Raw genomic sequence first — 27,997 nt, 5'->3', positions numbered from 1 at the left:
TAATCAGAGAAGAGTTAATGTTCCTTCACTTGTTTATAGCATCTTTTGTTCCACTAAACTCAGATCAGCGTCAGGTGGGGATGGGAGTTGGGGTGGCAAGGTTGGACAGGCAGCTGTGATTTCTTTGCTTCTACTTTGCAGACTGCACTCAGCAATACATGAGAGTTGTTAGAGACCAGGAGAGTCCATGCGGACCATGTGGCAAATCACTTGGAAGCCAAGTCCACTGTCACAGACATCCTAACACCAAGCTCACTTCTGCTACAAAGCAAAAATGTACTAATTGGATGCACAGATACTGATTACAAGACTCGCTCTGGAGACACAGACATACTTTGAATCTACTTGCTGCCCCACGAACACACTGGGTACAAAGGATGGTTTGGAGAGAAGCCCCATTTCTCTAATTGGAATAGCCCAGGCCTCCTTAGCAATGCAGATCATTGCTTTTCACTCTACTTCCTGAAATTAGCACATCATTATTAAATGATGTTTACTTTTATTTGTAGTGCTGCTTATTGTTTCCTCTAGTAGCTAGGTGTACCTTGATGTATCTAAGCACTAATCATATATATTGTTTGACATTTAGTTTTTCTAATATTCTGGAATTACAGATAATGCTGCAAAGAATATTTTGCTTATGACCTTTTTTTTTTCTGTTGAATGATCCTTTCAGAATAATTCTCATATGTGTTGTTAGGAGTTTAAAGTCTAGAAACATTTTAAGGTCCTTTGCATTTTGTTTTTTGAAAAGAATATTCCAATATATACTATCAGTAATGAGTGCTGCTGTCTTACATTTTGTTTAGCCTTATTTTGTATAATACTTTTATTTTTTTCATCTTTCAAGCTTTTATTTAAATTCTAGTTCATTAACATATAGTGTAATGTTGGTTTCAGAAGTAGAATTCATTGATTCATCACTTACATATAACACCCAGTGCTGATCACAAGTGCCCTCCTTAATGCCCATCCCCCATCTAGCCCATGCCCTACCAACATCTCCTCAGCATCCCTCAGTTTGTTCTCTATAATGAAGAGTCTTTTATGGTTTGCCTCCCTCTCTCTTTCTTTTTTTCTTTCTCCTTTCCCTATGTTCATCTGTTTTGTTTCTTAATAATATATTTATTTTTAAATTTGATCTCAAAGTTCCAGCCCTAGACTTCAGAGCCTACATTGTCACATTATTCGAACTGACTCTCCTATGTTCTTATGTGAATTAGAACCCTTGTCAAAGGAGCATAGTGCTGTTTTTTCCTGGTAATCACTCCCATTCAAGCAAAAGGATCTAGAATTCTCCTTTCCTAATACAAAAGGAGGATTCTTTTCATAGAAAACAGAATCAATATGGCCTGATTTAGGGTTGCTAACAAATCCTTATTCTCTGGAGGTACACAGGAATAGGAGGCTGGGGAGGGGGGCAGCAGCATGGATGTCTGAAGATACCAAGGACAATCTTGGCCTTTTAAAAATAAATTTCCCTGAATAACACAGAAGCATATGTACATACCCACTAAGCCTCCCAGGTGTTGAAGCACTGCATCTAGATCCCTGAAACCAGCCAGGGATCTATTCAGATTAAAAAGTGAAAAAGGAACCATATTTTTTCCATGATGTCCAGTGATACTATAATCATCCAAAGTAGTAGTATTATAGATAACTGATGTTTAAAAATTGTCTTCTGATAGATTAAGTCTTTGGTGTCAGAAAGGATACATTGGGCTATGTATGAGTTTGGCCTGAAACTTTCTTCCTAAAAGAAATCTCTGATTCCAGTTTGCTTTCTTGGCAAATGATTCGAGGATAAGCCATAAGGAAACTTAATTCAAAATCAAAAGGACCCATAAGTTTCACTTGTCTCTTTCTCAAGAAGTAACCAGCACCAAGATATACAAAATTATAGTATTAATATAAATGCAATTCATAAATTGAAAGCTGACCCAGATTTCTATTGTCTGAACTTTCAACACTCTCTGTGCAACACTCTCCATTCCTGTGGTGGGTGTCCTTTAGCTTTTCATCAGTATCCAAAATGTTCTTTTTAGGCTCTGCAGCAGCTGCCCAATGCACTTCAACATAATTGATAGGTACAATGGTGCCATCTTGTGGGCACTTGGAATGCTGTGACTTCACCCCAAAGTAAAGTTGCATTTTCCCAACTACAGGCACAAACGAGACTGTCTTCTTACTGCTCTTTCATTTCTAGGCTGATGGAGCTCCCAGATGACTGAAGATGTCAAAAGGGCTTGGGGTGGACAATTTGTAGGGCCCATTGGCCCTGTCTTGAGATCTTGAACAAGTTCTGGGAATTTACTGTTTGAGAGTTGTTGGAAAAAACCTATTTACAAAATATATATCTGACTTAATGAAATATTTTTTCCAGTAAGACAATAATGTGGCAACACTGTACCATGGGTGAGCTGGCATGCTGTGTGACTTGATTTACTCTTGTGAAAAATGACTGTATCGAACATTAGTCTCCAGAGAGAATAAGCTCTGCAATTTAACTTTTTAAATATGAGAACTATTTCCACTACTGAAACTCACCCATATCCTTTTGAACTTTGTGTGATTATACGTTCCAGTTGAAATATGTATTAAACTTCTCGATAGAACACACATGGTTTTAGTTATACTGAAAAAAAGTATTTGGGGGAAATGTTTGAATCAGCACAGAAATTACATAGTTTAGCAAATATTTAATAAAAATTAATTCTCTTGTAATTAAACTCTATCCTTTAAGAAGCTTACAAACTTTCTCTTCAATGGACATTTTTCTTATGATTCAGCTGAAATGGCTGTTAGTGTCCCTTGAGGAAAAGAAAGCCATGTGCATGTAAGTTACTCCTAAAAAAGCTATTTGTTCAACTAAGATGTGCTGTCCTTGCAGTACTATCACTGTCAAAAAATAATCTCTGATCCTGTCTTCTTGGTGTGAATTCACCACTAGTAAAATTCTATTTTGAAATGCAAATAAGCTCTTCTTACTACAAGCTTGTAAAAATGGCAAAACATCTCACAAGAAAAGATATAATTGTCACACAATTGAGTACCTAAGCAGGAATGCAGTGCTGGTGTTTTATTTTTGCTCCATTGCAATGATATATATTCAATAAGTCAGGATAGGACAAGATGGTAAGCTAGGGAAGAAAGTAGCTAATAGCACCAGATAGGGATGGCCCAGAACCCAGAACCTGGCAGAAGACAGAATGAACTTCCAAGGAGTCATTATAAGTCCTAAATAACTGTTTAGGAAGCCCTCTTGACTCCTTGGTTAAATTAGGTTAACCAGAACCCAACAAACTGCAGTTGCAAGCCAGAGTTACTTTTAGAAGAAATTTATGAAAATGAATTTATAAAGAGGTGATGTCCTGGGGTCAATACCAATTGAGTCCAATTCCTTCAACCTTCTTTATTTCCCTACAACACTGTACTTCCTGTTAATGTTTGTATTGACCACCCTGTGGCACTATAGAATCCTGAATCATCAAAGAAAGATCCAATTATATTCTGTGATGACACTGACTAGAAAATTCAGTGGATTCATGTGTTACACAATGATGTTTTACAAATGTGGAAGTGACAGGAGTTATCTGATCCACCTCAATTAATCAGAAACTTCAATTAAGGGGCAACTGGGTGGCTCAGTGATTGAGCATCTGCCTTTGGCTCAGGTCGTGATCCTGGAGTCCTGGGATGAAGTCCCACATCAGGTTCCCTGCAGGGAGCCTCCTTCTCCCTCTATGTCTCTACCTCTCTCTCTGTGTCTCTCATGAATAAATAAATAAAATCTTAAAAAAAAAAAAGAGAAACTTCAATTAAATAAAACTATGGTTCTGATACTATCCCATTATGATGATAATGTAGAAGAAAAGGAGGAAGAGCAGGAAGAGGTGGAGAAGGAGAAAAGGAGGAAAGGAAGAAAAACGAGAAGGGGAAGACGGAGAAGGAGAGGAAGAGGAATAAGAAGGAGAAGGAGAAATAGAAGAAGAGGAGGAGGAGGAGGAGAAGGAGGAGGGGGAAGAAGAAGAGGAAGAAACAAGAAGAAGAAGAAAAGAAGAAGAAAATTTTTAAAAATAATCATAATTCTGGCTCCCTCCCAACTCATCCCTACTTTATACTGAGGAATCACTCTGTGTTTGGTGGACCTGTATTTTTGCAGAACAACTGAGCACCAAAGTCATGTGGTAATGCTCCTAGCCTGAACTTATGATTGCCTCCTTCAATCTTCCAGTGTGGAATATATTATGCTTGTATAAAAGCTGTTCTTTACAAGGCCTCTTTAAACAATTTATCAAATATATGTTTGATAAGTGCATTATTCTCAAGAAAATCCCTTATAAAAGTAGAGGCTAGAGTATAAATATGATCTACTGATAATGCTGTAACTACCATTTACTGATCACCTAGGGAGTGACGGGTATTTTATATGCATTGCCTCTCATTTTTAAGACACCTCTCCAGGGTGGCAGTATTATCTCCCCTGTCCAGGAAGGGAAGCCATTTCACAAAGGCTAAATAACCAGAGTAAGGCCATATGGCCAATAGTGCAGACAGGGCTCAAGTCTTCCCTGATTGCCTTGCTGGGTTTTAACAGAAGAGCCATAATGCCATTTGGGTAGGAAAGTCTATTCTATCTCCTTAGCTCAGTGGAAGGTCCCTCTGTCTCTTCTTAGCTAGACAGCAGGGAGGGTGGATGGATCTGTGTCAGACACCACCTGAACCCACATTTGTTGCCCCTCTTTCCAGCGCTGTTATATTTCTCTTCTGTTCTGGATTCTTCAAATAGATAAAGGCCATCCCTCTACTTAAGATAACACTACCCCCTCCATTTTTGCTGTCCCTTCTATCTACCAATCTAACTCTCTCTCTTTTTTTTTAATTTCCAGTGAAACTTACCAAATGAGTGTCCTAATTGCCCTGTTTCCATTTTTCTTTCATTCTCATGACCTTATTTCCTACCACTGTAATAAAGCTACTTTCTTCATACTTGCCCATGACATCTGCTCCAACGCCAAACACTCTTTCCCATTCTTGGCTCTCTGAAATTCTCTGCAGCATCTCGCACAGCTGACCACATGCAAAATTTGTCTCCTACTAGTAAAACTACTAGCAGCCAGCATACATGGAACAGCGACTTTATGCTAGGCTCCAGGTAAGCACATTACATGCATTATTTCATTTAATCTTCACAATACACCTGTGAGGTTGGTACTGTTATGGGTCCCCATTTTACAGATGAGGAGGCTGAGTCTCAGGGGGGTAAAGTAACTTGTCCAATATTGCACAAGCAAGTACCTGACAAAGACAGATGCTATGCTAATTTTAACAATGTTTACCCATCTAACTACCTTACTGGCACAAAGCTAAGTTCTTTATAGATATTATTTAATTATTTAGTGTTAAATTTTCTCCTGTCTTACTTAACCCTGAGCCTACTATAATGCCAAGTTTAATAGTCTTCTGCCATAAAACAAGCTCTATCTCTCCTCTTTATTCCTTCAAATTCTAAACTCAGTGATTTTTAAAGTTTTTCCTTATGTCAAATAGTTATTGATGTACAGGGCATGGTGTCAGATTCAGCATCAGAAGGGGAGTAAGGCAGGCTGCCATCTGCTTGGAGTCAACTGTGTAGTGGAGAAAGAGACAGACGTGGCACAAACCATTACCTGAGCCAATCAGTGGCCACTGAGAACATGACCTCTGCTTGTCTGTGAGGTTTGGAGTGAAATGGCACCCTATCCTAGATACCCCTTCCTGGAAAGTCTGTACAGCCCTCCAAAGCTAACCTCTCAAATAACCCCCAGCACCTGCCAGAAGTGGTGTTTCAGTAGTGGGAGTTTGAGGTGAGCACTCGGGCAACCAGGTAAATACTGGACATCAGCCTGGGATCTCAGTGACCCAGAAAACATCCCATGGCTCCCCACCCTGCGGGGGCCCTTGAACCCAGTGTCAGAGCTCCCCGCTCCCTCCTTGATTATGCCTGGGACCCTCTGCTTGATTGACGGTCAACACAGAACAAATGCTCTCCTCCACTTTTCCCTAACCATGTTTGATTCCAGGCATCTCTGCAGCAGGAGTATGAGCTTCTCGCCAGCTAACAGGAACACACCTCTGTTTTGGTTTCTTCCACAGTATCCAGCTTTGGACTAAGTATATAAAAGGCATGAGTCAGACATACCTGTTTGAGTAAATTTCTCCCCTTAATACCTGGGGTGAAATAAATAGAATTTACTTCCTAAAACTCAACTTTCTTAAGCCAGAAAGCAAGCAAGCTAGCTTTTAAAGAAAAATGGGGTTGTGTCAAAAGAATATGGGCATCAGATTGAAGGGTTTCCTACTGGTCAAAGTTGGGGCAATTTAAACATTAAATACATAATAACTATAAATTGAATGCATAAAAAAATCCATAAGTCTATAATGATACCCAGAAGAGAAAAAAAAAAAAAAAACAAGAAACCTGATTTATCACCATTACAGAAGGCTATTACATCAACTGCTTACTTGTAAAATTTATAATTAATGGGAAATAATTAGACACTATCCTGCCTTTCAAGTGGCAGCTGTATTCCAGGGTAACCAGAGAACGTTTTTCCTTTATTGTAAAACCTTAGCTGATAATAGATGGACTTACAAAATTAGAAAATCACTACAGCATGACTCCTAATAAGAGGAAGGATTCAGGCTAGATCACTGCTGGATGCTAAAATCATTAGGGGACAGTTGTCTAGTGTTAACATATCACCCCACAGATCACAAGGGAAAAGCCTTTACAGAGTGGGTTCAGTGCTTTATCTGAGCCTCACCAGTAGTGCAACAACTAGAAAGGATGTGCCTTTTGATGAAGACACATGAAGTACAACATCAAGTGTGACATATTCTTGCCAGAACTATTTAGGCTGAGTCTAACCAAGCCTTTAGTTTTAACTTTCAGTTTACGATATAATGATTAGGAGAACAAGTGAAACAATTTCACAAGGGATCATAAGTCTACAAGGTGATACACTCTGAAAGGACAGCTGGCCTAATGTCAACAAGGTATTGTTAAGGAAAACAAAAGGGAATGAGGTAGTTCTATGGTTAAAGGAGACAAGTATAATAATGAAATACAATGTGTGATCCTTGAATGGATCCTGGTTTGAATAAGCCATTTTGGGGACAGTTGGAGAATTTTTCACATGGACTAGACATTACATGATATCAAGGTATTATTGTTAGTTTTGTTAGCTGTTATAATGGAATTGTGGTAACATAGGGAAATGTCTCCAAATCCCACACCCTGCAATGACTATTCTTAGTATAGATAAACTTCATTTCAGACATTTCTTTGTGAGTGAGAGAGAATGAGCATAAGAAATATTCCTGTAAAGATAAAATAATTCTATACATCACTTTAAGGGGAAAAATTACATTGAAATTTAACTGAATTTCAAGGAGAAAAAGGAAACAAAATGAGTCTGAAGAAACGTCTGAACTTTAGATGAATGCTTCTTCACTACATGAGATTTCTAAAAACGTAGCACAAAGATTAAAAACAAGGTTTGAGAAGCATTTTTAAAGGCAGATCATAACCTTTTTGAATAAACTAGATGCTTAAATTGTAGGCAGCAATAACCAACTCCTTGGTTTAAAAGTTAAAGAAATTAGCATTCTTATTTTTCCTCCTATAATCTCCTCTACCTTCCAAATCCATCCTTACCTGTTGATCAAGATGCTTAGTCACTCTTCACAAACCTCGTCTAGTCTTAGTTTATATCTATCGGATTCAATATCCATCACATTTATTGTGAGTTCTCTATTTTTTAGTTCTTTATTTTTATTCATCTCTTGATTAGCTGGATCTTATCAAAGCATTTCTTAAAACTTAAAGTCAGAGGAATTAATATCCCAAAATTTCTCTTTTCCCTCCCTCTGATCTTCTGCCTGGACTTTCATTGGCAAAATTTAACTGTTAGCCAGAAGGATTGGGGCCCGTTGATGTAATCTTCAGAAGTAAGCACAAAGGGCAGGCTGGAAAGGAGGAAGAGCAGATCTGGAGCAGAAAATAGTCCAGTGCATGTGAGAAGTGAAAGACTTGTTGGCAGGGTAAGCAAGACAAGGACTGAAAACATCACTGCCAGACATAGAGGTCCTCATGAACTTAAGGAGCCCTTGGGTGGAGAGTAGGGTGGAAGTCAGCCAGAATGGAGTGGGTTGAAGAGTGAATGGCAGGTGAGGAAATGAAGAGATTTCACTAAGTTTGGCTAAGAATGGGAAAGAGAGTGACTGCTGGAGGGTGATGTGCAAATGAGAGAGATGGTGTGGATAATATTTCAAAGAGTTCATTGATGTGCTCCCTGCCACTCCCACCTGCTCTGCACTCAATGAATTTTGCCTCATACCCGGAGGGACTGTCCCTGATTCCAGCCAACCCAGTTAGACAAAAATCATATACTGCTTTGAGACAAGAGGTCACTATGAAACCAGATAAACAATGGCAGCAAATTATGGCTCTTAAGTTCAAAATGGACTTGTCTGGATATAAGATAGACAGACTCTGATGTATTCTCGCAGAACCAGTTTATCTTACCCTTGCAGCTGAGATAAAAGACCCCCAGAAATACTTTACCACACCTTGGGCTGAGTCTGACAGACCCCTCCATTAGTTTGGAGAGGTAAGAGTAGAGAGAACACATGCCTCATGCCAAAGTAAGACCTAAGGAGGCAACAATCCTCTTAGAATAGTCCCCCATATGGTCCTGGTGCAGCAGTTGTGCAGTGGAGGGATTTCTATCATATTGACAGCCCACAGAACATTATCCTTACATTACATTCATTACATTAATGACGTTATGCCAACTAGACCCCTTCCCTGCTAAGTGAGCCTAGGAAGAAACTTTGGTATCTTTGATTATCAATGTGGATCTAAAGACCGTAAGTAGAAGTAGGAACTATAGAAACTATGCCTTACATGAATTAATTGTTCCTCGTCCCCCGTTCCCCAACACTATCATATATGGAGATTATTGAGTGACTAATATTTTAGGTTACCAGAGGGAATATGACAGATTGATGTCACTCCACAATAATATGATAATATGTTGAGACTTTGAGTGTTTCCTGTGCCAGAGACTCTTCACTTGAAGGAAAGAGAAGAATGCATGCTGTGGCACAAAGAGGTGGATAGTCCTGGATATCTTCCATTTGTTCTTCCACAAATACTATATAACCTCCTGTGCTCTTGTGGGAGGCTGAATAATAGCCCCCAAAGATATCCAGGTCATAATCCCTGGAACCTGTGAATGTTACCTTATGTGGAGTTAAAGATTTTGAAATGGGGAGGTTATCCTGGCTTATCGCACTGGGCCTTAAATGTGATCAGAGTGTTCTCAAAAGATATTTGATGCAGAAGAGAAAGAAAGCCATGGGAAAGAAGCAGAGAGAAGCAGAGTCACAGAGGGAAGATGTACATCATTGGCCTTGAAGATGAGAGAAGAGGCCACAAACCAAAAAAATGCATGGAATGTCACTCTAGACTCTGAAAAAAGCAGGGGAACTGATTGTCTCCTGGAGTCCCTGATTTGAGCCCTTTAAGGCTTATTTCAGACTTCTGGACACCAGAGCTGCAAGAGGATACATTTCTATGGGTTAAGCACTACATTTGTGTTGATTTGTTACAATCGGAATAAGAAAAAAAAAAATAAAATCCTGTTCTCTGCCCTTAAGATGCTGACCTGTATGGACTATAAAAGGGCTGCTTTGCCCTCTGATTTCTGGTTCAGTTTGGCCTAATTGGTTACTCCTGTATAATAAGGATATAAGATTATTCAGGAATAATAAGAGAGAAAATGTTTAGTTGGGCTTTTCCAGGGATGCAGTTTTGTATAGTAGGTTCAGGGATATTGTAGTTGGCTTATACTGGCTCTCAGGAGCCAACTGTGTACATCTCTCCCCAACCCCATGTTCAGTGGCATCATGGGGATGAATTGACATCAGCCAGCCACAGTAGGAAAACTTAGACCAAGGAAATCAGCAAATACTGCAAATCAGCCACTAAAAAATTCCTTGTTAAGTATTTATAAGCAGCCTACTTAATGAAAAGAGAAAGAATTTAAAGAGATTATAACATTGGGAAAGATTTACTAAAATTACTCTGATTACTAAAATTTTAAAGACATGACATAGAAGGGGGCTGAGGGATTAGAGAAATATATTAATAAACACAAAATTCGGGTCACCTCTAGAGATCTGGGGAGGGAGATGTAGTCAGGGAAGACACCTACAGGGCTCCTAAAGTACTGATAATATTACATCTATTAACTATGGTGGGTACATGGCTGTTCATTTTATCATTATTCTTTAAATATCTAGCTATATTTTATATACTTTTTTGCAGGTATGGTACACCTCGGTTAGATATCCCTAAAGCTCATTTGTCATTGTTTTAGACTAGCACACAGACTCAATTGTTTAATCAGAGATGAGTATTATGGAATGGTTAAGAACCTGAGCTTTGGAGGCAGACTCAAGGTCCAAACCTGAATCTTCTAATATTAGTTTTGTAAGACTGTACAAAGTATCTTTCATTTCACAAATATTTTTTTAGTATCTACCACATTTCAGACATCAGTCTGTGTACTGGGAATACAATGATTCAGAAGACAGATGAGCCAGAATTACAGATATCATTTTCTGTCATTATACATCTTATACTTTAGTCTCTTATGACCCTCAGTTCTTAACAAGGACTTAAAATTTGTGAAGATTTTCCAGGGATCAGCATAGGATATGCTACTTGGTAAATGCTCCATCAGTGGTGGCTATTTTACAATTAACATATGAGAGAAATAAAATGATACTTCATTTCTCTGGCAACACTTGGAAGAACATGTTCCATGAAAATACATTTTTCTAGAATTTAATTCCTGTTGTCTTGATTTTTTTTTTTAAACTGAGGTATGAGGGACTCCTGGGTGGCTCAGTGGTTGAGCGTCTGCCTTTGGCTCAGAGTGTGATCCCAGGGTCCTGGGATCAAGTCTTGCATCAGTTTCCCCACGGGAAGCCTGCTTCTCCCTTTGCCTATGTTTCTGCCTCTGCCTCTCTCTGCGTCTTTCATGAATAAATAGAATCTTTAAAAATATATAAATGAAATAAAATAAACTGAGGTATGGTATAGTTAAGTGCACAAATCCTGATTAATGACTCAATAATTTTTATATAATTATACACCCATGTAACCACCATCTAGAGCACATTTCCAGAAATGTCTCACAAAAATGTCTAGGACTTTTTGACTTTAGAAATTTCTTATGGCTAAATTTCTGAAAGCTTTGACATGCTTTGTTTTTGTTTTTGTTTTGTTTTGTTTTTGTTTTTTTGACATGCTTTTTTGTCTTCAGGAAGGGAGGACCAGAAACATAACTTAACTATGTCTTGCTGGCTATTGCCAAGGGGTGATAGAATTTGCTGTGTTCTTTCTTTTCTTCCTTCCTTTCTATACCTCTTCTAGATAGACAAATTTAACATGAGTTTTGTGTCTGATTTTTGGTCTTTTCTAGCTAACATCAGGCCTTTTTCTTAAAGGTCTACACTTTCTTAATATATATTATTTTTTAAGTTTCTGTAGAGTCATATATAAGTTACTGATAACTACATGTGAAATAGGAATCATATTGGCACTAAGGCAAATAAAGCCCAGTGAAGGACTTTTTAGTGATAAGGCCTTAGGACACCTATGTCAGGGGTTTAAAGAGATTTTATTTGTTTTTGACAATTTTTTTTCATCTATGAGTTTCACATATTTTGGACTTGAAGTAGAGTGCTCTTACATATGGATCTATTTATTAAAGTAGCATCCTTTCAAAGACTGGTAGTAATTTGGTTCCTTTTTTGGATGAGGAAGGAGACATATGGTGTGAAGGACAGCTCATACCACGGCAGCTATTTTAGTCCAGAGTTTTTTCCTCCCTGAAACTTGAGGTTTGAGAAATATCCCTTTTCACTTATTTAGGAACCAAGTAAACCACAGAGTTGATAATTATCTGAGTAGCCAGGTAATCCCAGCAATTACTTCCTTAGGGTGGGCTGTGGTCCAATAGAGATATTGCAGATTGACCACTTGATCGTGACTCACTTCCTGCTCTTTGGTGGTCATGGATAATTCTAGACTTCAGATCACATTATTGGATTATTGGAGTGGGATGGCTTGTACTCTGTATGTAACACAAATTCATAAGGGGGTGCCAACTGTCCACACGTGTCTCCCAAGGCCTTTGGTAGAGACTCAGCCCAGCAAATTCATTTTATTCTTAAACAGAAACTGAATGAATAAAGGACTATTGAGGCTAGACCTTTGGGAATGTATGGATCTCACATCCATCCATCCATCCATTCATTGACAGCTTGCCATGTATTAGGAACTGTGCAGGGAGCTGTGTGTAACTCCCAAGAACACCTGGCTCATCCTGCCTGCCACCTCTGAATGAATGTACTTTCTTGGCTTCGTTTTATTTCTCTTTTCTCAGAGACCCATCATCTCCATGCAGTGTGGACCCAGTTTAATCTTGGCTTGGAAATAAGCTCATTTTTCTCCCCATTTATAGAGAGGATTCTCTACAAGAAAGAGGCAGTGTTGCTCAGTGGGCCATGGGGGAGAGATCATTGCACAGCTTCAGATGGCTTTTCTCCCTTCTGCAGACTCTGAGAGTCCCACTTGGACTCCAGAGTCCCATTGAGAGCATGACAGCAATGTTTATGTGCAATTCTAATGCTGGTTTTAGCAGCATAAGTGCTTTTTAATGCATAGCATTACAGCGAGTGGGCCCTATTCTCTCAGCCTCTGAATAGCTGTCTAGAGGGGCGTAATTCCCAGCTCTGCCTCCAAGCACAGTTATTTACAAGCTCAGTTACACGTTCACGTCAAGTGTGGTGAAAGCCAGGATGGAGATGGGCTGAGTTTAAAGCAATTTGGTAAGTCTTTATTCCCTGCATAATCACTCAGATCCCTCAGTCGCCCTTGACCAGAGCTTCCTGTTCACATATGTCAAGGGGAGCCTGGGAATTTGGGGACATCAAGTGCAGAAGTAAAATTTCTTCCTTTTGTACCTCTCCCTCTGAGATTCTCCCAACAATCTCTTAGTTACCCTCTAGAGTTGCACTTAAATTAAGATTCTCAGCCCAAATGTGTCCACTGCTCTCTGTCTCCACAGCTTCACTCTGTCCCAAATTCTCCAAGTATCCAAATTAAACTTGCCTTCCCTTTCCATCCCTTCCCCAATCCAGCCATCACCCCACAACCACAGTTTTTTTTAAGTGTAAATCAGATCTTATCACTATACTGCTGAAAACACTCTGATGACTTTCCATCAAGCTCAGAATAAAATTTACCTCATACACCTCATCGCATGCTCTGTCTTGTGCACTACAATCCAGTTACATTGGCCTCCTGACTATTCCTCAGACACACCAAATTTAGTTTTACCTCAGGGCCTTTGCACATTCTGCAACCTCTGCCTTTCCCATGGCTGCCTCTTCTTTGCTCAGGTTTGAGGTCAAACCTTATTTCTTTAAAGAGGCTTTCCTTGAATATACAGTCTAAATAATCATTTGTTCTTCCCAGTTACTCTCTAAACCATTGTCCTTTATTTTCCTCAAAGCACTCAACATCATAAGAAATAATCCTATTTATTTGATTATGTGTTTTTCTATCTATACAACTAGAATATAAAATCTATGAGAGCAAGAACCTTGACTATCATAATCACCATAGTCTGGCACATAGTAGGTGTTCCATAAGTGTTTATTGAAGAAACACGTTTTCTCAACAAAGTATTAAGTGATGGAATCTGCCTTGCTATTGCCATTACAATTACTGCCTCTAGCTGCTGCCTTTTCTATATAGTCATCATGGGACAAATGAAATCGGGCCAGTATGATTATTTTTCATTTCTCCTTTTATAATGTCAAAGAGAGAGCACATGAGTAGGGATAAGGGGAAAAGAAAGTCTCTAAAACATTCCCAGCTTAGTGCAGACCCTGACCCTGGGCTCGATTTCTCAACACATGAGATCATGATCTGAGCTGAAATCAAGTCAAGTGTTCAACTGACTGAACCACCCAGGTGCCCATTCATTTATTTTTTAATCAAAGTTTTACATGCCTAAGGTTTAAAGTGTTAACTCTTCTATAAAGTATATTATTTAAAAACTTAAAAAGTTACAGGTCCTTCTGTCTCTTTCTTCTCCCTTTCCACAGCCAGTCACTTTCTCTGATTTTAGCTGATTATTTTAGGATTTGCCTCCATGTTCTAAATAACATCTCTATATTTTCTATTTATGAAATTTTCTGCTTTAAGCATTATTGGTTGACTTCCTTCCCACAAGATGAGGATTTATTGACCTTTCAATGAGAGATGGGGATTCAGGTCCCTTGCCTGCTTTCTGGTCAATTGTATACAGGCTCCCTCATCGTCCCTGGACTTAGAGTTAATCTTAGTTTTGGGTTGATTACTATTTTGTGTGGATATTATTATAACCACTTAAACACTGTCACAACTAAGCCATATTTTAACATATGCATATTTTTTCCTTCCTGCACAACATCTGGTCACCAAGTATGTGCTCAGATGTTTCTGTCCAGAATCTATCTGCCTGCACAGAAACCTTTGCCAGAGAACTGGAGATTCTTCCTCCAACATCAAAACTGTGACTCAGCTTGGAGAGTCATTTGGAAAAAGAAACAGAAAACTTGCTCAAGTCAATTTCCTATGCCTTATATGTTGACTCATTTAAATCACTGAACCTGGAAAATTGGATGTACTCTTTTGGAAACACATTGGATTAGCTGTCTCAATGCCGCATTCTTCTCTGGAGAGCTGGTCTCTATGGAAGCCTGAAGTTGCTGCGATGGACACTGTGTTATAAACTGTTTATAAACTGAATTGTGTCTGTCTCTCCCCCACCTCTAATTCATATCCTGAAACTTTAACCCCAATGTGACTATATTTGGAGATAGGGTCATTAAAGAGGTAATTAAGATAAATGAGGCATAAGGGTGGGCCCAAATCCAATAGGTGTCTTTATAAGAAGAGGAGGAGACACCAGGGATGCCCAAGTACAGAGAAAAGGCCATGTGAAGACATGAGAAGATGGCTATCTGCAAAGATAGCCAAAGAGAGAGGCCTTAGGAGACAGCAAACCTCCCAGCACCTTGATCTTGGATTTCTAACCTCTAGGACTGTAAGAAAATAAATTTCTGTTGTTTAAGCAACACAGCCTGTGGTATTTTATTGTGGCAACCTGAGCTAATAGTACACTTTGTGATGTTTGTGGCATTTTGAAGCTAACAAGGGCTTACTTTGGCAGAGAGAGGCACCTATTCCTGCCCAACCTACCCAGCACTTGCAACTTCTCCAATAGCCCTAAGCCCTTTGGGGCCATATTGCATGTACATGCTGAGTTGAATTCAGAATCCCTTTCTTACTGACCTACATGCTGCTCGACTGCTTTTTCTACAAAAGTGAAAGTATTTCATTTTTAAGATTCATCTTGATTCCTAAGGATTTACATGCTGAGTTACTTGAAGCTGAAGGAAGCCAGAATTTGTGTGGACCTCATGCCTCCACCCAGGATGGAATTTACAACATTATGAAGGCTTTTCATGGTCTTTGTAAAGTTTTAAAACTGTTAAATTTTAACTTTAACAACTCAGGTTGTAGGTTGATAGAGATACCCTATATGTATTCCCATAATGAGCAATGAATTTTCTTCTGGAAATGGATAGAAGCTCATTTCTGCTGGCTGCGGGTTCATCTTCTTTTCTAAGGAAGCCATTTTTCATTTGTCATAGGATTCGAAATTTTAAAAAATTGTCCACAGTTGTATAGCATAGCTGTCTTAATCACAAATAAATTGGCTTCTGAATGCCATTTACATATTTTTCTCATACCTCAGCTTGAGTTCATTTTTATTATTTGCTTTATTTTTATCAATGTAATACATGCATGGTTTTTAAAATTGCATTTTAAAAATAGGAAAACAATGGTCCTTTATCTTAGCCCTCCCCATCCCTATTCCTGCTCCCCAGATGCCAGCATTTTTAATTTTTTAAAGCTGTTTCTTGTATTGGTTACTTCTATAGTTCCAGATAATGTGCTTCTACTATTTCTTGATTTATCCACTGTTGACATTATCTATTGATTATAGAGGTAAGATTAATAGCTATTTAACTCTCTCAGGCTGTCCCCTCCTCACCTGTCCACATCCTCCTAATATAGTTATTTCACTATTTTTGTTAAATCCATAATCAGTAGTTTACAACATTATGACACAGTAAATAAGTCCTCTGCAAGGCAAAGGAATGTATCACGACTACATTTTCATTCTATATAGCTTTTTTTTGTTTGTTTTGTCTGGTGTCTCTAATTACCTTCCTGATTTCCTGCTGTTTTTCTGGCATCAATATACCCACATGATTTCCAAATGCTTCATCATGTTGAGCATTATATGGAGTCCCCCCTTTCCTGAAGTCCCCCTAGTCAGGGCCTTTCCCACAACGGGCACCAGTTACCATCTGGTCCAACATCCCAGTGTTCTCCTGGAATGCTCCTCATGGCTCTGCAGAGTTGACTCTACTGCTTCTCACTTCCTGCTGGTTACTTCCTTATCTGGTTTCATGCCTGGTTCTACTTAAGCACATTCTAAGACAAGAAGTTGTCTGTATCTTTGTACATATGAAAGGTGTCCATTTTGCCCCCCATTTTGATTGATCATTTGGCTGAATATATGAGTCTAGATCAACAATTATTTTCCTTCACCATTTTGAAGACACTGTACCACTGTCATCTGGTGTGTAATACCCACTGTTGGGAAGTTTAATGTCATTCTGATTCTCATTTTTTTATAATTCCTTTTTTTTTCTATTCCAGAAGTTTTCAGGGTTGTCTTTTATCCCAAGGGTTCTGAAATTTCAGAACCCTTAATGTAAGCTTAATGTAAGCTGTTTTTAAATTCGTTATTTTAGGTACTTAGTGGGATTTTTAACTAAAAGTCTCTACTTTCTGGTCAGATTTCCCTGACCTTGTCACCCTAGGCATACTGGCATGAGGACTCTATGGCCTTGACTAGAGGCCAATGCCCCTTCCTGGTGACTCCTCTGACCAGCCCAACCAGTGCTGTCTTTAGGTCACCCTCATGCTGGCTTAAAACTAGCCAAGGTTGATAGAGCACCTAGTATGCTAAGCGCTTTATAAGGACTGTCTTTTTGAAACCTCATGACATTATAGTTTCCATTCTACAAATGAGAAAACTGAGGCTTGGAGAAGTTAAGTAATTTGCTCAAAGCTGTATAGGTTGTAAGCAGCAGAACCTGAAGGCAAACCCAGGTGGCTTGCTCTGAAGTCTGGTCTTATAGCCATTAGGTCCTTTCTCCCCTCTTGCAAATTAGAATTCTCCCCCTTGAGGCCCTCTGGTCACAGTACAGTTAAGAGATGCTAAAACAAAAACAAAACACACAAAAAATCTCTGGAGGAGCAGTTGTCAGAGACCCCAGTTTTCCTTTTAATGTCACCTTTATGTATGGTACCAACAAAATAGAATTGTCAAGAGGGGAAGTAGGCCAGATGTAGATGAGCAGAACACAGCAGGAGATGGGACCTCCATGGGATCAGTGGTCTGGTGACCTTCCTGGGGCAGTCCTTCCTGGCCCTACCATGATAGGGCTGCTGCAGGGTTGCTGCCATCTACCCAGGTATGCTCAGGCTGATGATCCAGGTCAGTTGGCCTCAGACTCTTGTGATAGGACCTGTGGGACCAATGAGAGACTTTAGGGCATGTGGGGAAGGGCTGTGTTCACCAAGATGCAAGTGACAGATCTTTCACAAATCTGGAGAGAGGTCCAGTCACTCCTTATGCCCTCTTCACAGGTATAGAAAGAAAACACTAGAATCTTTCATGAGATTATCTCCATAGGTTCAAAATTAATTAATGATGATCTATATTTAATGTTCATCTAAAAATGTAAGAAATAAACTTACTTTTTAACTTACGGGTTGACCCTGGCACGCTCACCAATCCATTTATCAGAGGGTCTTTGTCATACAGGATTCTTCTGGTTCCCTGATGGAAGCGAGTGAATGTCCCATGGGCCTCTCACTTATCAGACACATCAGCTGTATTATATGTTCACATGTTCCCAGTTAAATAGAAGTATGGGCTGCACCATCATTACTAATAAGGTAAGCACCCATGAACAATGAGAAATGACAGTCAATGGGCATTGCACACCCAGGACAAGTACAACAGCAGCCAAAATGTCAGACCAAAACAGTGGCAAACTAGTCAGATTTGACAAGAAGTTGGCATTAAAAATTAAGTTTAAAAAGACTGTAATAGTAATTTTATACTCATCATTTAAAATGAACCTGACTCCAGGAGTATATCATAATTTTAGCTGGTTCCTAATGATAAAACTATCATATCAGCCAAAAAATTATAATTTCTTCAGTGGTGTTCAAGTTATGGGAGACATGATGTCATACTATATGAGATTTCACTGAGCTAGATAAATATTAAAAGGCTTCTTTTGAGGTTTCCTAATACAGAACTATAAATATGAGTAAACAAACATTTAAAAGTGCAGCCTTAATTTTTTTAATTGATAGAGGGTGAATTAAAAGGGATTTTGGAATGGAATATTGCTCAGCCACTCAGCCATCAGAAAGGATGAATATCTACCATTTATTTAAATTTACATGAATGGAACTGGAGGGTATTGTGCAGAATGAAATAAGTCAGCAGGAGAAAGACAATTATCATATGGTGTCATTCATATATGGAATATAAGAAATAGTGCAAAGGACCATAAGGGAAGGAGGGAAAACTGAATGGGAAGTCATCAGAGAGGGAGACAAACCATGAGAGACTCTTAACTAAAGGGAACAAACTGAGGGTTTCTGAAGGGGAGGTGGGGCAGATGGGGTAACTGGATGATGGGAATGAAGGAGGAAATGTGATGTGATGAGCACTGAGTGTTACACTATATCTTAACAAACTGAATTTAAATAAAGAAAAAATAAGAGAAAAGGGGAGTTTGAAGATTTCAGTTCAGCTGGAATACACCCTAGATCCTTAAAAAGAAACACAACAGCCTTTCTCATCTGATAGTGGCCCACTTATGGCAGTTCTACCCCTGCTAGGCAATACACACACACACACACACACACTCACATACACACTCTCAGGTTCTCTCATACATTCTCACATGCTCACACACTTTCTTGCACACTCACATGCACACTCACATACACAGTCTTTCACACACTCATACGTGTTCTCTCAACATCTTCTCAATACACAAACACAGTCTTGTGCACTCACACACTCATATGCACACACTTATGTGTGTTCTCAGTTTCTCAACATACTCACATATATACTCTCACACTCTCACATACACATACTTTCTCACACACCCTCACACATGAACACTCACATACTCTCACACATGTGCTCTCACACACTCACAATTCTCTCACACACTCTCATGCACACTCACACACTCTTAGACACGCATACTCTCTCACACACTTTCCCAACATGTACTTTCTCACACTCACATACATACTCACACGCATATGCTCTGACATACACACTCACACACACACTCTCACACATAACACACACACATTCTCTCTCTCACACACACACACAAACACCAGGCTGTTATGTGGCTCCTGTTCTCTAAACACACTTCTCCCTAAAATGGCATGTGTAGTACACCTTTCTTCACTACTGATATGCACTTTTAAGACTACTATACTTCCAAACTCTTTTAATAAAGGAGCTAGAAAAAATATTTATCAAAACTTGCCAAAGATAGCAAAAAAAGGAAATATAGACTAATCATTCTATAGATGGTGACATACAGATCTGAAGTAAAATATTAGCAAATAGAATATAGCAACTGTTGGGATGCCTGGGTGGCTCAGGGCATGATCCTGGGTCCGGGGATTGAGTCCCACATCCGGCTCCCTGCGAGGAGCCTGCTTCTCTCTCTGCCTGTGTCTCTGCCTCTCTCTGTGTGTCTCTCATGAATAAATAAATACAATCATTTTTAAAAAGGAATGTAGTAACTGTCTAAATGAAAAATCCACCGAAAAGTAGAATTCATTCAAGAATGAAAAAAGGATTAAATATTAGAAAATCTTTTCATATAATTCATTATATTAGTAGGTCAAATGAGGAAAACAGAGATCATCTCTATAAATATAATGAAAGCATTTGGTAAAATTCAAAATGAATTACAATGAAAACTCCAAGTAAAGTATAAACAGGTATAAATTTTAACTTGGTTAATGTGCAGACATTTTGCATGTGTATACATGTGTAATGTTTAATTTTTGTATGTGTGTATGAGTAAGCATGTACCTACACATTTATATTGATACATATGTGCAAAATTAACACATATTTTAAGACATTAACACATAAGCCAGAATTATGCTTAATGTCAAAGCACTAGAGGACTTCCCATTGGAATAAAAACAGTATCATGATTTTAGGTTCTATGATTGCATATATGGAAAACCCAAGAGAATCAACTGAAAACTATTAGAAAAAGTAGAATTTATTAGGATAAATAGCTGCAAAGTTAATATAAAAAAGTAGTTTTCCTGTACTCAAATAATAACCAATTGGTTGTTAAAAGGAAAAATATCCTATTTAATATTGCAGCCAAAATCATTCTCTATTCCCAACCTTCCAAAAAGGAATACATTTTGGAATAACTGTGAAAGACCAAGATGAGGAAAAATTTCTACTCACTACTATTTTCTGAAGAAAAACAATAAATATCTTAATAGAAAGGAATACCTTCCTAGTGAATGGGAAGATTAATGAATGAAGTTAATTTTTCCTCCATAGATCTCTACATTCTGTGTTAGCCCAGTCAAAACGCCTGCATCATTTTTTATTCAACAAATCATATTTAAGTTCACCTATAAAATGTAAAAAGTCATAATATCCAGAAAATAGGAAACTAACCCAACCACATATTAAAATATATAATCAGCCTACAGTAATCAAAACTTCTGAGGGATCCCTGGGTGGCTCAGTGGTTTAGCACCTGCCTTTGGCCCAGGGCATGATCCTGGAGTCCCGGGATCGAGTCCCATGTCAGGCTCCCAGCATGGAGCCTGCTTCTCCCTCTGCCTGTGTCCCTGCCTCTCTCTCTCTGTCTCTCTCTCATTCTCTCTGTGTGTGTGTGTGTGTCTCATGAGTAAATAAATAAAAAAATCTTAAAAAAAAAAACTTCCATAGGATTAGATAGAAGGTTTAGTGGAACAGAATAGAGAATTGAAAATGAAAAGATCTAATGCATGTGGGAGTTTTGTACATAATAAGAGTATCATTTCAAATCAGCAAGAAAAAAGATGGATTATTCAATAAACAGTGTTGGGACAACTGGCTAGCCATTTGAAAAATAATAAAACCTGTTCTCTATTTCATTTCTTACATTAACTTGAATTCCAGATGGAGCAAAGATTTAAACATTAAAAAGATAAAACCATAAAAGTACTAGAAGGAAACTTTTTTGTAGAGGAAACATCTTTCTAAGCATGGCACAAAACCCATAAACCATAATGGAAAAGATTAACAAGGTGAACTATATACATTTTAAAACCTCTAAATTTAGCAATAGGTATTGAAATTAAAAACATACACTTTGACTTAGCAATTACATTTCTATAAATTTATCTTGTATCTATACTCAAAAAATGTGGGGGCAAAAAAAAGGTAAGAAAGAAAGAGAACCATATATGTATGGATGCTCATTGCAAAATTATTTATAGCAGCAAAAAAAAAAAAAACCCTACAACAATCTAAACATGCACCAATAGGGAACTAGTCAAGTAAAATATTGTACCAAAAAAAAAAAAAAAAAAAAAAAAGCCACAGGCAGTCACTTAAAAGAGCTTGGTAAATCTATAAGTGCTAAATGGAAAGCAATCCAAAATGCTGTTAATTGAAAGGAAGCAAGATACAAATCACAAAAAGATCATTATACACACTGGTTTTAACCACTGAATATTTATAGCACTTTGTAATTTTATAAAAACTTTCTATCCATCATTCATCAATTATGCCTCCTTTCTCCCTAAACACAGCCTCTTTCTCTACCAGATTTTTCCTCTTAGCAGATAGAATGTGTTACAGGTTAGCACTCCTCAGCCCTTGGCATGGCATGGCTAAGAGAGATAATAGTGTGTGCATGGCATGCCAAGGGAAATTAGATGAGGTTACTCACGCCAGAAGCAACCCTGTGGTGGTTCCAAGCTGGGGTGGAGGGAAATAGTAATCAGTATAGGTAGGTATACTATAGTCCATTCCCAGTATGCTGGGATACTGTGTAGGAGCAATTTCCTCAAGAGTCCTGGCAGCTGAAGCCTTGGGCTACAGATAAAAGGGATTGGCCTAGGAGGGAGGTGAACAAGGAATCTTGTCCTGGCACATTCTGGGTCAATGGGGAAGACAGGGCAGCAGTTAGAAGAAGAGTTGAAGGGAGGGATCTGAGGGATTCTTCTCAGGTCAGGCAGATTCTGGACCTTGGAAAGATATGCCAGTTTATCCCTTTCCAGTGATTACAGACAGGATAATGCTGGGGGGCTAATCGGGTTTTGTCCCAAGATGAGCAACTCCTGCCAATTTAGCATGAGAAAAGTGGTGGAGCTAGACATGGAGCTAGACAAACAGATGGGACTTCCAGCTGTGCTACTTTCTAGCTATGTGACCTTGGACAAGTTACATCATCTCTAGGCAAAGTGACCTCATCTGGAAAGTTAGGTTAGTAACTAACTTGCGGGATGGGGGAGAAGGAAACAAATGTGTGTTGGTTTTGCTTCAAATATGGCATCCTCTTTTATCTTTTATTCTGTCTTTAAGACAACACTTACAAGTAGGTATATAAATTTTGTGGGTGCTAAGAAGGTTCCTTAATCCCTCCAAATCACCCCACATGTCCACATGATTACTAATGCCTAAAACTTCGTCAATCCACAGAAAATTCTCTTCTCTGTCTCTCCCCTTCTTCCCTCTCCCTGACTCTCCCTCCCCTTCTCCTCCCTCTAATTACAGGGAGAGTGTATAATATGCAAGTGTCTGGAAGGAAAAGCATCACACCGAGTTTTATTCTCCCTCAAATGGAAGCAGTCATTATACAACATGACAAAGAATGACTTTACATTGTTTTCTGGCTTTTGGTGGAGCAGGTAAAGTATATCTGATCTGACCTCAGGCTGAGTCTAAAACCCAAAAGGCAATATCTGCCCATAGGAAAGAAATTCTAAACAAGGCACCAAGAGCTAAAAGTTGCAAGTCCTGAAGAAAAGCTAAATCTCAAGGTCATGAAACCAGCAAACTTTATTCTCACTCAAGTGAATCAGAAACTCTCCAGGGTAGCTGTCCCATGTGCGGTACTCTAACAATCCAGACTGCTTCCATTTGAGGCTTGGCCATCTCAACACAGGACCTCCACACTGGCCAGGAAGGAAGAGAGCTTGGAAAGACACACAGGGCTCTTCACTTTCTCAGCCTGGAAGTCACCCGTGTCACTTCTCCTAACAGACCACTGGCTAGAAGCAGACATAAGTGGGAGATCAGATCAGGAGATCAGAGGAGGCTGAAATGTCTGGAATTGCTGAAAGGAAAGAGAGAACTGGATGCTAGTGGTTCTGATGAGAGATTTGTTGACTTTCCAATTCCAAGAGGCCAACTCTGTTGAATCTTAGCAAGACCCAGGAACGTGGACAGGGCTAAGCTTGACATGAGGATGGGGCGTGGGGGCAACCTCCTTCAGCAAACCTTTACTTAGTGCCCAATCCCTCCAGGCTCTGTGCTAGGCATACTGATGTGAAGGGACACAGTGCTGCCTTTGTGAAGCTCACACTCCAGAAGCAACTTTGAATCTCAGTGTAACATCTGGGTTTATCGTATTAGCAGCAAAGCATGTTTCTAATGGGGCCCCAGGATCCTGCAACTGCCAATTCCCAGGGTGGTCTGAGGAAATTTACCTCATGCCAGGACACTGGGCTGGGTCTGCCATGGCAAGCGTGGACATCAATTGCTGACCACCAGGCTCAAAATCATGAGCCCATTTACTGCTGAAACCACAGTGCTGCTTCCCCTAGCCTAGCTGCAGCAGCAGCCAGGTGAGAACAAAATTTTATCAATTGGAAAAGCTAGCGAGAACAGCTATTCAGCATCACACAGATCTCATAACTCAACTGGCTGAAACCTTCATTTGTGTTGGCTAGTGGTTGTCAAATTATGATCCCCAGACCAGAGAGCACCAGCAGCACCTGGAAACAGGTGGAAATGCTAATTCTCAGGGCCCACCCCACACCCACTGAATTTAGAAGCTGTGCAGTGGAGCCCAGCAATCTGTTTTAACAAGCTCTCAAGGTGATTCTAGTGTATTTGCAAGTTGGAGACTTTTTTCTTTAATAATAATGTCAAATTTAATCTGCTAAATATATAAGTTGGACTTGTGGAGCATGTTTGTCTGCCTGCTGCACAGTAAACAGAAATTTCTTGAAATAATCAATGGTCAGGATGAAGAATGCTTTTGAGTAGATAGACATTCCTGGAAACTATACATTGGGGCAGAAAGGTGGAACCTGTTTATTTTCCATTAAAGGCTCCATATATACCTTCCCAAACATCTTTGTTAGAGCCTCACACTAAAGAGTGTAGATACTCTGATCTTCCTTCCTCTTGCCCCCAACTCCCCACCCCCACCATAAAATCCAACATACCTTATTGCTTTGCATGGGGCTAGCATTCAGGCTTTCTCCTATCTGGGTAAGACAAATTTCTTGAAGATGGAAAGAAACATCAAATTAATATTAATATCAAATCAAGCCCCCTCAATAAGAATCACTCTGGTGTGACAGGTTCCATCTCCAGTCCATGCCATCTCCCAATTCAACATATTAATGCTGTGCTGACCTTCCTAACCCTATCTTACACAATCGGCCAGGTACTATGAATAATAAAACAGACGCAGAACTGGCAGAGAGTAGCACCCCTTCCTTCACCTAGGACTAGGGTTTGAGCCAAACTCTGCTGTGGCATGTCCCTTTACAGCAAGTTTGGTGCATTTCAGGTTTCCTACTGGGTCAAAAGCAGAGTCCATCAAACTTTCCAGGAAAATCCAGTTACATCATTATTGGATATTTTCTTGTCCTTCACACACACACGCAAAACGTATTCAGACCAAACCCCTCAAAGGCAGTGAGAGTTCCACTTGATAATAAAGAGCATTGCCTAATGCTTTTCCCATCGATCAATTGCCTGAGTAACTGTGACACAACTTTCACTAACCTGACCTCACTCCTACTTTCTCTGCTACCCCAACAAAGACTTAGGTGTTCCTAAGAGAATACAGCTTAGGAAAAGTAAGCAGTAGGTAGAGGTAATGAGAATTCCCCTCCAAAACTCCCTGTGTGATGGGGCAAGTTATCTAACCTGTCCACATGTCAGTTTCCTCATCTGTAAAATAGGGATAGTATTAGGAACTCAAATCAGTTTGACACGTAAATGTTTGCTTAATGAATAGCTGTTGAATAAGATAAAGAAATAAGAGGGGTACATGGGTGGCTCAGTCAGTTAAGTGTTTGACTCTTGATTTAAGCTCAGGTCATGATCTCAGGGTTGTGAGATCAAGCCCTGTATCAGGCTCTGCACTGGCCATGGAGTGTCCTTAAGATTGTCTGTCTACCTCTCTCACTGCCCCTTCCCTTCCTCCCCCCACTCCACCCCCTGCTCACACTCGTTCTCTCAAGAAATGAAAGAAAAAAGAAAGAAAGAAAGAAAGAAAGAAAGAAAGAAAGAAAGAAAGAAAGAAAGAAAGAAAGAAAAAAAGAAAGAAAGAAAGAAAGAAGAGAAAGAAAGAGAGAAAGAGAGAAAGAAAGAAAGAAAGAAGAAAGAGAAAGAAAGAAGAAAGAAAGAAAGAAAGAAAGAAAGAAAGAAAGAAAGAAAGAAAGAAAGAAAGAAAGAAAGAGATAAATAATGCCAGCTATAATCCAAGGTCACAGGGCTTAGACTTGCACAGCCAGGAAATAAGTCTTAGAGGTCTGACACCTCACAAGGCCTTTCATTCCAGACCATACCTTGGCCAGGATGCCTGAAGAATATGGCTTCTCTTCCTGATTCTACCATATTTTTTTTTACAATGCCCAATGCCTGAGTCCCTCTTGTTGCCCAGGAAGCAGGCAGCATTTTTGGTTCTCCTTCCCCACATTGGGCACAAGGTATGGTCTCAGTCCACAGCTACACCTGGCCTCCTGGGCTTTATCATTAATAATGAATCCTTGCCTTCATTCCAGGCCTTCTCCCTCAAGCCTCTCCTGTCTCTTGGGAACACCTGGGTTTCCCCCCCCCCCCCAAACACCCTTGCCTTTGACATTGGGGAGAATTTTAGAATCTGCATCTCTTGAGAGCTCTTAGGAGACACAGTTGGTTCTGAGAAAGACACTGAAGATAATTGCCCCATCTTTAGGAGTCTCTTAGTAGACAAATGCAATTAAATGTCATAATAATAACAACTGGATTTAACTATTCTTTGAGCTCAGCATGGATTAACTCTTTTATTCCTCACATAAACTATGTGAGGCAGGGAGTACTATCACCATTATCCAGATAAAGAAGCTGAGGCATTGAGATGTTATATAACTTGTTCAAGTTTAGACAACTACTAAGTCACAGGGCAGAGCTACGAGTCCAGGCCATTTGTGACTTTAACCACTGCACTATGGCTGCCTCTTCGTGCGCCACTGCATCTTCTCCAACCCTGTTGAACCTTTGCTGATGGCAAGGAGGCCTATCAGCATGTCCAAATCAATTGGGAGCAATGACTGGTGAATCTAAAATGGAGCAGGAAAGCTGGAAATGCTCAAACTCTTATCATTTTTCAGACTCTCTGACAATTTTTGTCACACTCTCTGGTGATTGGTTCCTGGGAATATCCTGCATGGTGGAAAGACCACAGACTTGGGTTTAGAGAGATCAGAATGTCTCAGTTCTGTTATGAGTTCTGTTTGTTATGTCCTGGGGCAGGACATAACAAGCTCTCCAGCCTCAGTTTCCTCATCTTTAAAGAAGTGATAACTCATTGACTTTCAGTCCAACAATTGGCCTTCAGTTCTATTCTGTACTGCCAAAGCAGGAAACCTACCTATGACATTGTTCTCTGTTTCTGATGTCGGCCACATGAAGATTAGTCTCTGCCAATGGGAGACACTGGAGGAAGATTAAAAGCAACAGGAAAAGAAGGTCATTTTTCTGTTTCTGATTCTGGAAACAGGAGCAGTAGTATAGTAACAATTGCTATGGAGGCCCTCAGATGGTAATTAGGGGCTGTTTGAAGAATGGTAGTGATCATGTAACAGCAGGATGGGCGTGATAGTGGGAAATGATAACTATAAGACCATGGCTGGGATGGCTATGTCTGACTTTTCTGGACACATTTCAGAAAGAGAATGACAAGCTTAGGGCTTTAATCTCTCAGCTCAAATTCTGGTCACAGAACCAGAGAACTTCTGTGATGGCCCTAAAGGAATCTCTTATCTTTTCAGCCACAGGATGGATAGGTCCCCAAATTTTAACTTACAGATCAGAGAATTACAATGTAATTTGAGTTCGTGAGCTCATCAGATATTGTATGTGAGAGTTTGAGGATTGATTTGGAAGGAGTGGGTGGAACCCTGAGAACTGGAAGGGGGGCCCCGGGATAGACTCATGCAAATCTGTGAAATCCTAATCTCCCAAGTGCACTTGTCAGTTGGAGCAGTTCTTCCTCCCCCACCTGAGAAGTCTAGTCTTCCCTTTCAAGAAGACTCTCTTAATAACCTTACCCCAAGGCATTGCCTTAAAAGAGGTTGCAATTCTCAAAATTCACTCTCTCCTACCTTCATGGCCTTCAGACTCACACCTAATATCAGAGTCCAGCAATTCTAAAGGCAAAA

General features: G+C 39.5%; 1 long non-coding RNA gene across 1 annotated transcript; it reads right to left on the bottom strand.

The window, feature by feature from the left end:
- Positions 1-17,547: 17,547 nt before the first annotated feature.
- On the bottom strand, positions 17,548-27,273 carry LOC140614448 (uncharacterized). The gene is made up of 3 exons (XR_012015302.1): positions 27,208-27,273; positions 24,788-24,846; positions 17,548-17,778 (listed from the first exon to the last, which is right to left on the bottom strand). It is a non-coding gene; the product is annotated as an uncharacterized lncRNA (long non-coding RNA).
- Positions 27,274-27,997: the final 724 nt, after the last annotated feature.

This window comes from Canis lupus, chromosome 22, assembly GCF_048164855.1.
Source record: "Canis lupus baileyi chromosome 22, mCanLup2.hap1, whole genome shotgun sequence".
Taxonomy (NCBI): domain Eukaryota; kingdom Metazoa; phylum Chordata; class Mammalia; order Carnivora; family Canidae; genus Canis; species Canis lupus.
The sequence above is the reverse complement of the archived record's forward strand: the minus strand, read 5'-3'. Positions and strand labels throughout refer to the sequence as shown.